The sequence below is a fragment of the Giraffa tippelskirchi genome, chromosome 7 (assembly GCF_054371585.1).
Source record: "Giraffa tippelskirchi isolate mGirTip1 chromosome 7, T2T-mGirTip1v1.2.pri, whole genome shotgun sequence".
NCBI lineage: Eukaryota > Metazoa > Chordata > Mammalia > Artiodactyla > Giraffidae > Giraffa > Giraffa tippelskirchi.
This window is the reverse complement of record NC_137281.1, coordinates 28,157,488-28,173,420: the sequence shown is the minus strand read 5'-3', so window position 1 is coordinate 28,173,420 and position 15,933 is coordinate 28,157,488. Positions and strand designations below refer to the sequence as shown.

Below are 15,933 nucleotides of genomic sequence, written 5' to 3'. Positions count from 1 at the left end.
TTATATATAAATATTATATACTATATATTATATTATATATTATATGATATACATTATATATTATATATTATATTATATATTATATACATTATATATTATATAATGTATATTATATACTGTTCATGGGGTTCTCATCCTGGAATGTGAAGTCAAGTGGGCCTTAGAAAGCATCACTACGAACAAAGCTAGTGGAGGTCATGGAATTCCAGTTGAGCTATTTCAAATCCTCAAAGATGATGCTGTGAAAGTGCTGCACACGATATGCCTGCAAATCTGGAAAACTCAGCAGTGGCCACAGGACTGGAAAAGGTCAGTTTTCGTTCCGATCCCAAAGAAAGGCAATGCCAAAGAATGCTCAAACTACCGCACAATTGCACTCATCTCACATGCTAGTAAAGTAATGCTCAAAATTCTCCAAGCCAGGCTTCAGCAATACGTGAACCATGAACTTCCAGATGTTCAAGCTGGTTTTAGAAAAGGCAGAGGAACCAGAGATCAAATTGCCAATATCCGCTGGATCATCGAAAAAGCAAGAGAGTTCCAGAAAAACATCTATTTCTGCTTTATTGACTATGCCAAAGCCTTTGACTGTGTGGATCACAATTAACTGTGGAAATTCTGAAAGAGATGGGAATACCAGACCCCCTGACCTGTCTCTTGAGAAACCTGTATGCAGGTCAGGAAGCAACAGTTAGAACTGGACATGGAACAACAGACTGGTTCCAAATAGGAAAAGGAGTACGTCAAGGCTGTATATTGTCACCCTGCTTATTTAACTTATATGCAGAGTACATCATGAGAAACGCTGGGCTGGAAGAAACACAAGCTGGAATCAAGATTGCTGGCAGAAATATCAATAACCTCAGATATGCGGATGACACCACCCTTATGGCAGAAAGTGAAGAAGAACTAAAGAGCCTCTTGATGAAGTTGAAAGAGGAGACTGAAAAAGTTGGCTTCAAGCTCAACATTCAGAAAACTAAGATCATGGCATCCGGTCCCATCACTTCATGGGAAATAGATGGGGAAACAGTGGAAACAGTGTCACACTTTATTTTTTGGGGCTCCAGAATCACTGCAGATGGTGACTACAGCCATGAAATTAAAAGACGCTTACTCCTTGGAAGGAAGGTTATGGCCAACCTAGATAGCATATTGAAAAGCAGAGACATTACTTTGCCAACAAAAGTCCGTCTAGTCACGGCTATGGTTTTCCCAGTGGTCATGTATGGATGTGAGAGTTGGACAGTGAAGAAAGCTGAGTGCCGAAGATTTGATGCTTTTGAACTGTGGTGCTGGAGAAGACTCTTGAGAGTCCCTTGGACTGCAAGGAGATCCAATCAATCCATCCTAAAGGAGATCAATCCTGGGTGTTCCTTGGAAGGACTGATGTTGAAGCTGAAACTCCAATACTTGGGCCACCTCATGCGATGGGTTGACTCATTGGAAAAGACCCTAATGCTGGGTAGGATTGGGGGCAGGAGGAGAAGGAGACGACAGAAGATGAGATGGTTGGATGGCATCACCGACTGGATGGACATGGGTTTGGGTAGATTCCGGGAATTGGTGATGGACAGAGAGGCCTGGCGTGCAGCAATTCATGGGGTCGCAAAGAGGCAGACATGACTGAGCGACTGAACTGAACTGATATATTATATATACTATATATACTATAATATATATTATTATACTATAAATTATACTATACTATATAGTATACTATATTACAGTATTGTACAGTCATTGGTTTGAAGTATCAGAGAATCAAACAGATGGATGAGGAGATTATCTCACCTCAGTCTCACAGGACCTGAAGGGAAGAACGCTTATTACAGACTAGCAATTCCATGTGGCATCACACAAAAACTTTTATTAAATATATATATATTATATATAATAATAGTATAATATATACAATAATTATATATAATATATATTGTATTATATATTATAATATACTAGATTATGTATCATAATATATAATATAGTATATATTATATATTATTATATATTATAATTAACATATTAATAATAATATAATATAATACACAATATCATTAATATTAATAAATATTATCATATATATTATGTATTGTATATAAAACATATATATAATATATTATAATATATATTATACTATATAATATATAGTATATATACTATATACTATATATTATATAATATATACAGCATATTATGTTATATTATGTATAAATATTATATAATATAAATTATATATGCTATATAAACTATAATATATATTATGATACCAGAAATTATACTATACTATATAGTATATTATATTACAGTATTGTATATGATACTATCATATATATATTATATAATATATATATTATATATGATATATTATCATATATTATATAATATAATATATAAAATTATATATAATATATTATATAATTAAATGTAATATAATATATTATATAATTATATATTATATAATATTATATATAATTATATAATATAATATTAATATATTATATTATATAATTATATATAATACATAATATTATATATCATATATATTATATAAATTATATAATATATATTATACTATCATATATAATACTGTAATATAGTATACTATAATTTATAGTATAATAATATATATTATAGTATATAGAGTATATATATATATATATCAGTACATATAATATCATATATTATATAAACAATATACAGATTATTTATATGTGTTATAACATATACATTATATATTATAATATATATTATATATAAAATATATATTATAATATATATTAATATAATTGTTATATTAATATAATATATATAATATACATATATTATATATTATATAATATAAATAATATATAATTCATATAACTATATTATATATAATATACATAAATATATATTATATATAATCTATGTTTTAATAATTATATTATATATAATATTATATTAACATATTAATTATATTAATATATATTAACAATATATATTATACATATAATTTGTAATAAATATATATAATATATAATATATATAACATATGATAATATAATATATATTAATAATATATATTGTATATAAGATATTATATATAAATTATATATTATATATAATATGATACATAGATTATTAATATATAATATATAATATAAAATATATTGTATATATTATATATGATATGTATTATATATAATATTATATATATTATTAATATATATGAATATAATTAATATATTAATATCATATATAATGCATAATATATATAATATACATATATTATATATATTATATGTAATATGATATATAATACATAATATATCATTATATTATATATAAATATATATAATATATGTGTTATATATTATATATAATATATTTTATAATAATTATAATATTTTATATAATATTTTATTAACATATTAATTATATTCATTTATATTAATAATATATATTATATATATAATTTGTAATATATATCATATTTAATATATAGTATATAGAATATATATAATACATATGATAATATAATATATATCTTAGTAATCTATATATTGTATATAATATATGATATTATATATATTTTATATATTATATATTATGTAATATATAATATATATATTATTAATATATATTATATATAATATATATTATATATAATATGTATTATGTATATAATATTATATACATTATTACTATAGATATATATAGAATATATGTTATTTTAATCATAATATTATATATAATGTATTAACATATTAATTATATCCATATATGTTAATAATAATGTGTAATATATATACTATATAATATATATTATAATATTATATATTATATATATTATAATATACAATATAATATTATATATAATATATACAATATATACAATATATACAATATAATATAGATATTATTTATATATAATATATTATATATATAATATATTATATATTATAGTATACTTTATAGGATATTATAATTTCTTGTATCATAATATATATTATAGTATATATAGCATATATAATATATATTATATAATATTTATACATAATATAACATAATATGCTGTATATATTATATAATATGTATTATATACTATATAGTATATATACTATATATTATATAGTATAATATATATTATAATATATATTATATATATGTTTTATATACAATGCATAATATATATGATAATATTATTTATTAATATTAATGATATTGTGTGTCATATTATATTATTAATATGTTAATTATAATATATTATATAATAATATATAATATATCATATACGATATTATATATTATAATACATAATCTAGTATATTATAATATATAATACAATATATATTGTATATAATTATTGTATATATTACACTATTATTATATATAATATATATATATATATTTAATAAAAGTTTTTGTGTGATGCCACATGGAATTGCTAGTCTGTAATAACCGTTCTTCCCTTCAGGTCCTGTGAGACTGAGGTGAGATAATCTCCTCATCCATCTGTTTGATTCTCTGATACTTCAAACCAATGACTGAATGAAATGCAGGATGCACCTTTACTGTATGCATTGCTGCCAGGGCTTTCTTGTCTCTGCCCCAATACAGCCCTTTCCTTGTAGGAGTGACGGCCCCTCAGATATAAGGGTGCCTGATTGACCTCACTGATTGCTTTCATTTATTTATTAACTGTCTGTGAGTAGATGCCACTGGGAGTAAACAAGATGTAGGAGAGTCAAATGCTCCTTTTAAGAACAAGTGCTTTACATAAATGACTGACTAGTTTAGTGACTATATAAATCCTGGGTCTGTGAGCCAGATAAAGACAGTGTGACACTGTAGGTGTGTGTGTGTGTGTGTGTGTGTGTGTGTGTGTGTGTGTGTGTGTGTGTGTGTGTGTGTGTGTGTGTGTGACACTGTAGGTGTGTGTGTGTGTGTGTGTGTGTGTGTGTGTGTGTGTGTGTGTGTGTGTGTGTGTGTGTGTGTGTGTGTGTGTGTGTGTGTGTGTGTGTGTGTGTGAAAATTAACCTAGACTGTAAACTCCCTGAGGACAGGGACTTTGTACTTGGATCATCAGTGCATCCAATGGCCATGTCCATATAAAATGTTCAATGAATAAACAAGTGATTAAATAAAGGTTGGGATGAACCAGACCCACATATGTTTTAATATCATGGATAATAATCTCCATTTCTTTCTATTTATTCTATTTATTTTAGTTCACAAATATGTTTCTCAAATTTGTAAATTAAAAGTTTTTCCTACCAGCATCCAGCACATAGTAATGATTTTAAGGGAAATTTTTAATTATTCTTCTTTATAAATTTCACTATTTCCATTTCTCATGTGTGATGATAAAAAATGTTGAATTAACAGAATTAGTTCACATGATACCAAGCAGTTTGGCAAGCACATTAAAAAGTAGCAAGACTACTATGGTTAAAAAAAAATAGTCTTTTTCATCAAAGTCATCAAAGGACATTTGGAAAACAAAGGAAGAAAATATTCCCATAACCCCAAGACTGAAATGCAGTCACTAGTAACATTTCCATATGTGTCCTTCCAGACCCCTTGTTCCACATGGAGCTTCATGGCTCTGGGTGTGAAGTGACCCACCAGCCAGGCTCCAGTGGGAGGGTCGAATCGTGGTGTTTAGGAAGAGGCATGGAATCTACAGCCCTGCAGCTGACACAGTCCCTTTATCATTCCTAGCTTCCCAGTTTGAAAAATAATTGCTGCTACCAAAACCCTTCCAACAGCTCAATGTCCTAGGGCAAACAAAGAGAAGTCAGATGAGGGACCAGAAATCAGAAGAAGCTGCACAGAACAAAGCAGAGGTGTGGCTGCGCATGGTGGGGCGTGGAGGGGAGCAGGACGCCCTTCATGTGCTTTTACAATAACTTTGTTACTCACATTCTACCAATTGAACAGACTCTACTAACAGAAACTGGAAAAGTCTGCAGCTCCCAATTATGGGCCTGACCCACAGAAGGGTTGTCTTGGGGCAAATCTATAATGTGTCCAGAAGGGCACAGGGAGAGAACGTGGCTGGCAAAAATGAGTCATCAGAGCGAAAAGATGATTCTCATAGTAAACACAAGCTAGACATTTTACCCTATCCTACTAAGAAGACATTGTGGCTTTTTATTAAGGCCCTGCTTTGATATATTCAAAGGTTATCTGAATTATGGCTATGTCAACCATCCAGAAATCTCAAGTTTTCATCTCAGGCTGGGTTCCACCACACTAACCCCTCGTTGAGTGCCATTGTTAAATCCTAAATTATTAATAGATTCCACCCTTCATCCTCAGACTTCATACAACCCGTTAACTACAGAAATCCAAGTCAGGCCCAAACTAATGCAAGATACAGGTTTAAGCTTCCAATACCCAATGTGGGTAGAGCAGATATATGACCTACCACTCACTCCACAAGAAAGGGCCCTTTCCAAAGGCATTCCTGTGTGAGTGTGCCAAATTTTACATATTATTAGATATAGTTTGATGTGTTTGCCTTTTGCAGTTAAACCTTTCAATATGTATTACATGGAGCTTCCAAGGTGGCACTAGTGGTCAAGAACCTGCCTGTCAATGCAGGAGACAGAAGAGATGTGGGTTCCATCACCAGGTCAGGATGATCTCCTGGAGGAGGCAACAGCTAACCTAGTCCACTACTCTGGCCTGGAGAATCCCATGGACAGAGGAGCCTGGAGGGCTACAGTCTATAAGGCTGCAAAGAGTTGGACATGACTGAAGTGACTGAGCACATGTATTTTATAGCATTTTGCTTCCTTTTGTTCACTTAATATGATCAAACAGCTCCATTTTATTACATGGCCATCAAAGCCTTCATTTTAATAATTGCATGATAACGCATGCAATGTACACATCATCATCTATCTCTTCTACCTTCGGAGATCTAGGCTGAGGAAGTTACTTTGTAAAATTCCAATGTAAAATATTTTCTGGGAAAGCTTAATGATTCATGCCAAGGGTTTAGACTTTTTGATGCTGTATGAAAACAGATGTCATCCATTGAAAAAAGGAATTCTGTTTTGTTGCCTTTTTTTTTTTTTTTAGCACAACCAACCAACTCTCTCTGTTTACATAAAATAGCTACTTACATATTACAGCAATTACACAAGCAGCTACCTCATATAAAGACGCCAAGGGATGGGGTACCACTTCAGAAAGCGGTCTGGAATCATAAAAGCAACAGACCCAGCCACACACACACTTCTCCTGTGGTTAGGGGTTGCCTACCTTGATTCCTAATTCTCATCAGGATGTTTTCTGGGAGGAACCAGCCCTGAAGTTGGACGGAGGAACTGAAGACATTTGGGAAGGAAGAAGAAGGCTCTAACCAGAGATGACTGGGCCTCCTCTTTTCAAAACAACTAAATTACAACTTTCCTCTGTCATATATAATTTAGCTCTGAGGTTTGGCAATTTCTGAGTAAAATGAATAAAAAATAAGATGTGCAGTCATGTGAAATACTTTTGGTTAAGTTGTCCTGAGAATGACTAAATTCAAGACACAAGTGTGTGGGGGGAGGGGAAGGATAAACACAGGCATTTAATACGCAGTAAATAGAAACTCCAGACAAGGGAGGGTGGGTCAGCAAGGGGCAGCATCTTCCCTGAGGGGCAACAGTATTTTACTACAGGCATTGTTTAAAAAAAGAACTTTGGGACTTCTCTGGTGGTCCAATGGCTAAGACTCTGCACTCCCAATGCAGGGGGCCCGGGTATGATCCCTGTCAGGGAGCTAGGGATAGTTAAGGCTATAGTCTTCCCAGCGACCATATATGGTTGTGAGAGCTGGACCGTAAAGAAAGCAGAAAGCCAAAGGATTGATGTCTTCAAACTGTGGTGCTGGAGAAGACTCCTGAGAGTCCTTTGGACAGCAAGGAGATCAAACCAGTCAATCTTAACGGAGATCAACCCTGAATAATCACTGGAAGGACTGGTGCTGAAGCTGAAGCTCCAGTATTTTGGTCATTTGATGCCTGACACGAACAGAAAAGTCCCTGAGGCTGGAAAAGATTGAGGGCAGAAGGAAAAGAGAGAGTCAGAGGATGAGATGGCTGGATGGCATCACCAGTGCAATGAACATGAACTTGGGCAAACTCTGGGAGATGGTGAGGGACAGGGAGGCCTGGCCTGCTGCAGTCCATGGGGCACAGAAAGTATGACACGACTGGGTGACTGAACAACAATAAGAGGGAACCAGACCCCATATGCCACAACTAAAGTGCTGCAACTAAGACCTGGCACAGCCAAATAATTTTTTTTTTAATTTTAAAATGGAAATTGTGTTATTACTTTAAAATTTCCTATGGACAACACACCCCCACTACTACCTGCACTCAGGGCAGACTACCCCCATTTCCCCATTCTTGGCTTGCCGTTGGGTTTCACACATATATATTATTATCCTTACAAAACAAAATCATTGGGGTTAGTTATTAGCCCCATTTTAAGGGGAGGAAGCTGAGAGTTAGAATTTAAACGACTTGCCCTTGGTCATATAACTAGGAAGAAGTCAAGTCTGGATTTGAACTCAGAGCATGCTGATTCAAAAGCTTACCTTCTGTAAAATATGCTAACACACAGGAATGGTGACTAGCTCTGAAGAAAGCTTTTCTTCAGAGATAGAGAAGAAGCAAGAAACGTTAGAGGGGAGAGAATGAGAGAGAATTAGAGTGGTTGCTTTTATAGTTTTTGGCCTAAGATCTGTCCCTTCTTACTTTATCATATTTTCATTTTTTTCTGGTTACCATTTGTTGTGGGCTGAATTATATCCCTCCAAAATGCATACATTGAGGTCCTAGCTTCAAGCATCTCAGGATGTGACTGTATTTGCACACAGGGTCCTTAAAGGGGTCAGTGAGTTAAAATGAGTTCATTATGGTGGGTCCGTTTCAGTATGATGGGTGGTTATAAAAAGAGGAGACTTTGACACAGACAAGTCAGAGACACAGAGGGAAGCCCATGTAAAGACACAGCCACACCTACAAGCCAGGTTGAGGGATCTCAGACGAAACCCACCCTGCTGACACCATGATCTTGGACTACAGCCTCCAGAACCTCGAGAAAGTCCATGCCTGTCATTTAAACTGCCCAGTCTGTGGTATTTCATTATAGCAGCCCTGGCTGACGCATACACCATCATCAAGACTTAGACACAGGTTGCCCTTTGGGCAGGGTGGTCTGGCCCAGACTGAGTCCCCACCAAGCCATCCTCACAGTGTGAACCATCTGCTGGGTTCTTTTAGCTCCACAGGAGCTGGTTCCCAGGATAAAGCCAAAACATACATATTTGTACCCAAAAGAGTGACGGGGCTGGCTCCAGATCAACATTCCTATAAGGGTGCTACCCCACATTTCCCTTTTGTCAAACAGATATTCTACTTCCCAGAAAGCTGTATTAAATGTGCACTGGCTGCCACTGGCAGAGATGAGCCCCCATTTGGTAGCTACTGAATCACGGCCTTAACCAAACATGAAATGACAGAACTGTTTCCAGAGAAGGATTAATTGAGCCAACTCAAGGCAAACACAACGTATTTTGGCATTGCTTCTGACAGATGGAAATAAAACAAACATTAGCAACCGGATTGTAGCTAACAATATGCAAAATTAAAGAAGGTACCTTTTTTAACTTCGTCTGGGAGCCCACTGGCTTTTCTTCTAAAATCTGCAGAAAGAAAAAGACAGAGCTGTTAATCTCGTTACACAACCAGTTAGCACATGCAAACAAGGGGAATTAAAAGCCTCTGCATTCAGGGGAGGAAACGGATATTTGACACATATATTTATTAAGGAGACTGGACTGGAAAATAGCACAGCTTTATTAATCAGAAATGGTGTAGAAAATACTTAAATAATACAACAAAATGCACACAGACAGCATAAGCTGCTTACAAATGGAAGCCTGAGGTCTAAGTATTTTTATTTGAAGGTTAGGTTTTCAATTAATTTTTTTCAGCTTGTTGCCATCTCTTCCAAGCATCTCTGTTAATTGCTTAAAAAAAAAAGAAGAAGTCTCTGCATGTTTGAATTCTGGACATGGAGGCCAGAAGCTGTCAGCCATCTAATAGGCCTCAGAGTATTGGGGCAGAAATCAAAACTGCTGGGAAGAAGCTGAACCAATATGTCAGGCTCTGAGAAGCCAATGGATCAGTTCCAAACCTCTTCTTCATTTGCTCAGGTTTTCAGAGGTAGCCTGTCACTGAAGAGAGCAAACAGAGGCTTTCCACTGTTGGGAATTGCCAAACATCCCAACTTAAGGGGGTCTGCGACAGACAGGGGCTACCTGCACACGAACTCAGTGATCAGCGGAGAAGGGACCATCTGCACCCTGCTCCTTTAGAATGGAGCAATATACGTGTCCCTGGCTGCAAACAAGTTTACCTATGGCCACTGCGTTCACTGCCACCAGAAGGCGCTCTCCAGGTTAACACTCTCATCCTCTGGGATGATGGGAAACCAGATTTAGGGAACATGTGTATACCTGTGGCTGATTCGTGTTGAGGGTTGACAGAAAACAACAGAATTCTGTGAAGCAATTATCCTTCAAGTAAAAAATACATTAATTTAAAAGAAAAAGAAAGTAACTAAGAATTGGGGCTGGAAATAGGGTTACATCTTGAGGCGAGGACAGGATTAGAACGGAGGTTTGGGGTATAGATACCTTCACCTATGTTTTAGCGGGAAGACGTATGTTTGGGCTTGAGGGTCAGATTTAAGTTTGAGGATGATTTTAAATTGAGAATAAAGGAGAATAATGGCACTGAGGATCAAATGGTAATAATGGTGCCTAATTTAAAATAGCCTTGTATGATAGAGGGAACACGGGTATTTTAAAATAAGGCAAATCTAATTTTATAACCCAGATCAATCACATAATACTTATGCAATCTTATATAAATCACCTAAATTCTCAGCCTCAGTTTCTTCATCTGTAAAATGAGAAGAGTCTTTATGTTGTACCTTATAGAAAGAAGCAGTAAAATAATAATAATAATGGATAAATGAAAGACTAGATTGATTTTGTTCCCTTCTTCCAAGGGGACATTTGGCATTTTTTGCAGACATTTTTGATGGCCACAACACGACTTGGGTGAGGAGAGCTACCAAAATCTAGTGACCAGAGGTTCAGTATCCTGTTACCCACTCTACAGGCACAGGACATAGTCCTAAAAATCATCCAGCCCAAAATGTTCATAGTGTTGATACTGAAAAACCTTGGATTGGATAGGCAGGGTTGGAAGATAGGCAGATGATAGAAGATAGCTTAGCAGCTAATGAAATTGTTTTGGAGAGTTATAGATTATCAATATATAGATAAATTGGTTGATAGATGAGAGATATTCTGATATAGGACACTTTAAGCATTCAACAAAGGAAGAGATTTTTTTAAATAAAATCTGAAGATAGGATTCATACCATTAGGGTTAGGATAAAACAGTGGCTAAAGGCAATGCCAAAGAATGCTCAAACTACCGCACAATTGCACTCATCTCACACGCTAGTAAAGTAATGCTCAAAATTCTCCAAGCCAGGCTTCAGCAATACGTGAACCGTGAACTTCCAGATGTTCAAGCTGGTTTTAGAAAAGGCAGAGGAACCAGAGATAAAATTGCCAACATCTGTTGGAGCATCGAAAAAGCAAGAGAATTACAGAAAAACATCTATTTCTGCTTTATTGACTATGCCGAAGCCTTTGACTGTGTGGATCACAGTAAACTGGAAAATTCTTCAAGAGATGGGAATACCAGACCACCTGATCTGCCTCTTGAGAAACCTGTATGCAGGTCAGGAAGCAACAGTTAGAACTGGACATAGAACAACAGACTGGTTCCAAATAGGAAAAGGAATACATCAAGGCTGTATTTTGTCACCCTGCTTATTTAACTTATATGCAGAGTACATCATGAGAAACATTGGGCTGGAGGAAGCACAAGCTGGAATCAAGATTGCCAGGAGAAATGTCAATAACTTCAGATATGCCGATGACACCACCCTTATGGCAGAAAGTGAAGAAGAACTAACGAGCCTCTTCATGAAAGTGAAAGAGGAGAGTGAAAAAGTTGGCTTAAAGCTCAACATTCAGAAAACTAAGATCATGGCATCTGGTCCCATCACTTCATGGCAAATAGACAGGGAAACAGTGGAAACAGTGGAAACAGTGGCTGACTTTATTTTTCTGGGCTCCAAAATCACTGCAGATGGTGATTGCAGCCATGAAATTAAAAGACGCTTACTCCTTGGAAGGAAAGTTATGACCAAACTAGACAGCATATTGAAAAGCAGAGACGTTACTTTGTCAACAAAGGTCCATCTAGTCAAGGCTATGGTTTTTCCAGTGATCATGTATGGATGTGAGAGTTGGACTGTGAAGAAAACTGAGCACCAAAGAATTGATGCTTTTGATCTGTGGTGTTGGAGAAGACTCTTGAGAGTCCCTTGGACTGCAAGGAGATCCAACCAGTCCATCCTCAAGGAGATCAGTCCTGGGTGTTCATTGGAAGGACTGATGTTGAAGCTGAAACTCCAATACTTTGGCCACTTGATGTGAAGAGCTGACTCATTGGAAAAGACTCTGATGCTGGGAAAAATTGAAGGCAGGAGGAGAAGGGGACGACAGAGGATGAGATGGTTGGATGGCATTGCCGACTCAGTGGACATGGGTTTGGGTGAACTCCAGGAGTTGGTGATGGACAGGGAGGCCTGGTGTGCTGCAGTTCATGGGGTGGCAAAGAGACTGGACATGACTGAGCAATTGAACTGAACTGAAAGCTGTAATAATAATATTAGCAATGAAGTTGTGTCAGCCATCATGGTTAAGTGATTTGTATTATCGTATTTGAGATAGGGTTCATCCAATTAAGGCTAAGGTTATGACGAGTACTATGGATCAAGTAAAAGGCTGGGATCAGGGCTGGAGCTGGGGGACAGCCCATTGGCAGACCCTTCCCAAGGAGCAGCCAAAGCTTGCTAATTAGTTTGAAAACACGCAGACAGCCCTGCCAGCATCAAGCATCCTAATCTGAGTCACGGGCAGTTCAAGGAGATGAGACGGGCAGAAATGATGCGAGATACACATGTCAGACTGGCCCACCCACAACTGACAGTAATGGCCACATACTGTTCACCCAGTTTTATGACAGTCTTTGTATCCAACTCCATGAGGCAGGAGCATGAGGAAGCTGGAGGGATTGGGGTTTCATGTGCAGGGAGAATGCTAGGACATTCTAATACTGAACCCACATTGAGAACAGGCAGCTGTTTGATCCATCTGTATTAAGAGAATAGGAAGTTTATCAGGCTCAAACCAATGAACTCAGCCATTGCATGTGCTACTTTGTCCACAGGAGAGGCAGGCACCTCCAAAGTCTAGAAGAGAGCCTTTGGGGAGTCGTGGGAGCACTGGTCTCTGTAGTCACACCTTACTCTCATGAAGGTGGGTCAGTATAACCACACCAAAGTTTCAAGAAGACAGATATGTAATGTCATCATACAGGACAAAGAAACCTAAAATAATGCACAATGGGCTGGCTCGGAGAAAGACTGCTGGAACAGAACAATAATTGTCTGACTGGAACGTGGTAAAGGAGAAAAGAGAGGGACAGACTTGACAATGACTCACCTGCAACATCCAGGAGAAGGGTCCCTGGATCGGGGAACATGAGCAAACTGGTCCATGAACAGCCTCTCTAGTAACTGGCTGGTTTGGATCCCAGGTCTCTTGAGTGGCTGTTGTGAAACATCCCTGACCCCATCCATCACCCAGTGCTTTTATCCAGCCATAAGCAGAAAGTCAGTTCCTGGTCATTCAGTGCAGCAAGTCGAAGCCCTGGTGGGGTGACATGAACCTCTTTGTTTCTGGGAAGATCAGTTTCTTCATATAAATTTATAGGCTGCAGATTGATTTGAACATGTCTCTTGAATCTAATTTCTGGGGCAACTCCCTGTGGGCTGGAATTCTTCCTATGTTCTGCCAAAAAATCTTGGTGATAAAAGGAGAAGTCAAAGTCTGAACTGCACTGACTTTGCTGTCATACTCCTGATGGGCTCCTAGAAAAACAAACACACACAAAACAACATTAGTGGAATAGAATGTATTTATCATAATGTTTACTCATTTTAAGTGTGCAATTCAATGATTTATTTTCTAGTTAACTTACCTAGCATGCAACCATGACTGCAATTCCAGTTTTGAACTTTTCTATCAGCTCCAGAAGATCCTCATGCTCATTTGTAATTAATCCCTGTTTCCACCTCCTAGCCCTGGGCAACCACTGATTGGTTTACTGTCTCTGTAGATTTGCCTTTTCTGGGTATTTCATACAAAGGGAAAGATATATTATACAGTCTTCTGCATTTGGCTGCTTTCAACCAGCATAATGCTTTTTTGGATTTGCCCATGCTATAGCCAGTATCAGTACTTCATTCTTTGTTATGACTATATAATATTCTCTCATGTGGGTATTCCATATTTTGTCTACTTGGTAAATGTGTTGAAGGACTTTTGTGCTGTTTCCACTTTTTGGCAATCACGACTAGTATTGTCATGAACTCTGGTATGTGAGTCTTTGTGTAGAAGTGTTTTCATTTCTCTGTTAGGTACCCTGGAGTGGATTTGCTGGGTCACTTGGTAAATTTATGTCTTCCCTGGTGGTGTCTTAAGCAGTCAATGACCCAGTGTCTTCCTTGGCATTGTGTAGGGTAACAATAGGAGAGCCTGATAACTTTATCAACTATGTGTTTATAGCACTCATTCCCTAAGATACTCCCTATTAGGACTTATAAGGCAGGCAGGCAGGCAAAGTCATTGCAGTAGCTCTACCTTTATATTAAGGACAGCCTCCTAGTAGTCACATCTGTGGTTGTGATTTCAATACGATGATTCTTTAAAATACATAAAAGCATCTTGAAGACTTGACATCACATAAGGTGATACTGTGATATTACTGCCATCGTTAGCATTATTCACTTGTCATCTGCAATTTGAAAGGATGGAGTTTTAAGCTCCATGTGGCAGGATCAGGAAGCAGTGAGGATCTAACGCAAAGCGCCCTTGACTCTGATGTTTCGTCCCATCACTTCCACTCGCAGTGACAGAAACTTCCTTACAGTGATTTGCCTTCTCAAGCTCTAATTGCTTCACTTTGAAAAATGGTGCTACCAACCTTAACACTCAAGAGTTTCCACAGGATTAAACAAATTGGCAACATGTTTAATCCAGTCTCATGCTGCTATGAGGTGGTTAAATTACTTGACCCTAATTTTAATCTAGAAAGGTTGTATATTTCAAAAGAAAATCTCAAAAACTAAAATATGTTGCAGGATGGGCTGTGTAAGATTCTGAGGCCAGTTCTCCATCACCATCTGGGTATCTTACAATTTAACTCGGTTCTGACACTATCAATTTGGAAATTATGTCAGGTGTCACAGGTTAAGGGCTCAGTCCTACCAGACTCCCCCACCACCTTCAGACGACAGTCATAAGCCCAAGTTGTCACCTGTTCTTCTGATCGACCAGCTACAGAGTGGAGGTTCCAAGAACCCCAAATGCCTCCTAGGGTTTGTTTAATTTGCTACAGCAACTCACAGAACTCAGAGAAACATTCACTTACTAGATTACAGTTTTATCACAGAAAGACAGAACTCTGGAACAGTCAGATGGAAGAGATGCATAGGGTAAAGCACAGAGTTTCCATGCCTTCTCCAGCCAGCCATCCTCCAGGAATCTCCACCTGTTCACCAACCAGCTCTCCAAACCCAGCCTTTCGTTTCGTGTAGAAGCTTCATGACACAGGAATGATTGATTACATCATGGCCATAGGTGACTGACATCAATCTCCAGCCCCTTTCCCCTCCCAGGAGATCGGAGGCGGGACTGGAAGTTCCAACCCTCCAATCACATGGTTG

General features: G+C 36.5%; 1 long non-coding RNA gene across 1 annotated transcript in view; it reads right to left on the bottom strand.

Moving 5' to 3' along the window:
* Positions 1-15,933, bottom strand: part of LOC145514710 (uncharacterized) — a 603,149-nt gene that overhangs the window by 137,707 nt on the left and 449,509 nt on the right. Inside the window, exons 6-7 of the long non-coding RNA XR_014060310.1 lie at positions 13,649-14,076; positions 9,650-9,694 (exon numbers count right to left, since the gene is read on the bottom strand). This is a non-coding gene — a long non-coding RNA (uncharacterized LOC145514710). The remainder of the gene's footprint in view (positions 1-9,649; positions 9,695-13,648; positions 14,077-15,933) is intronic.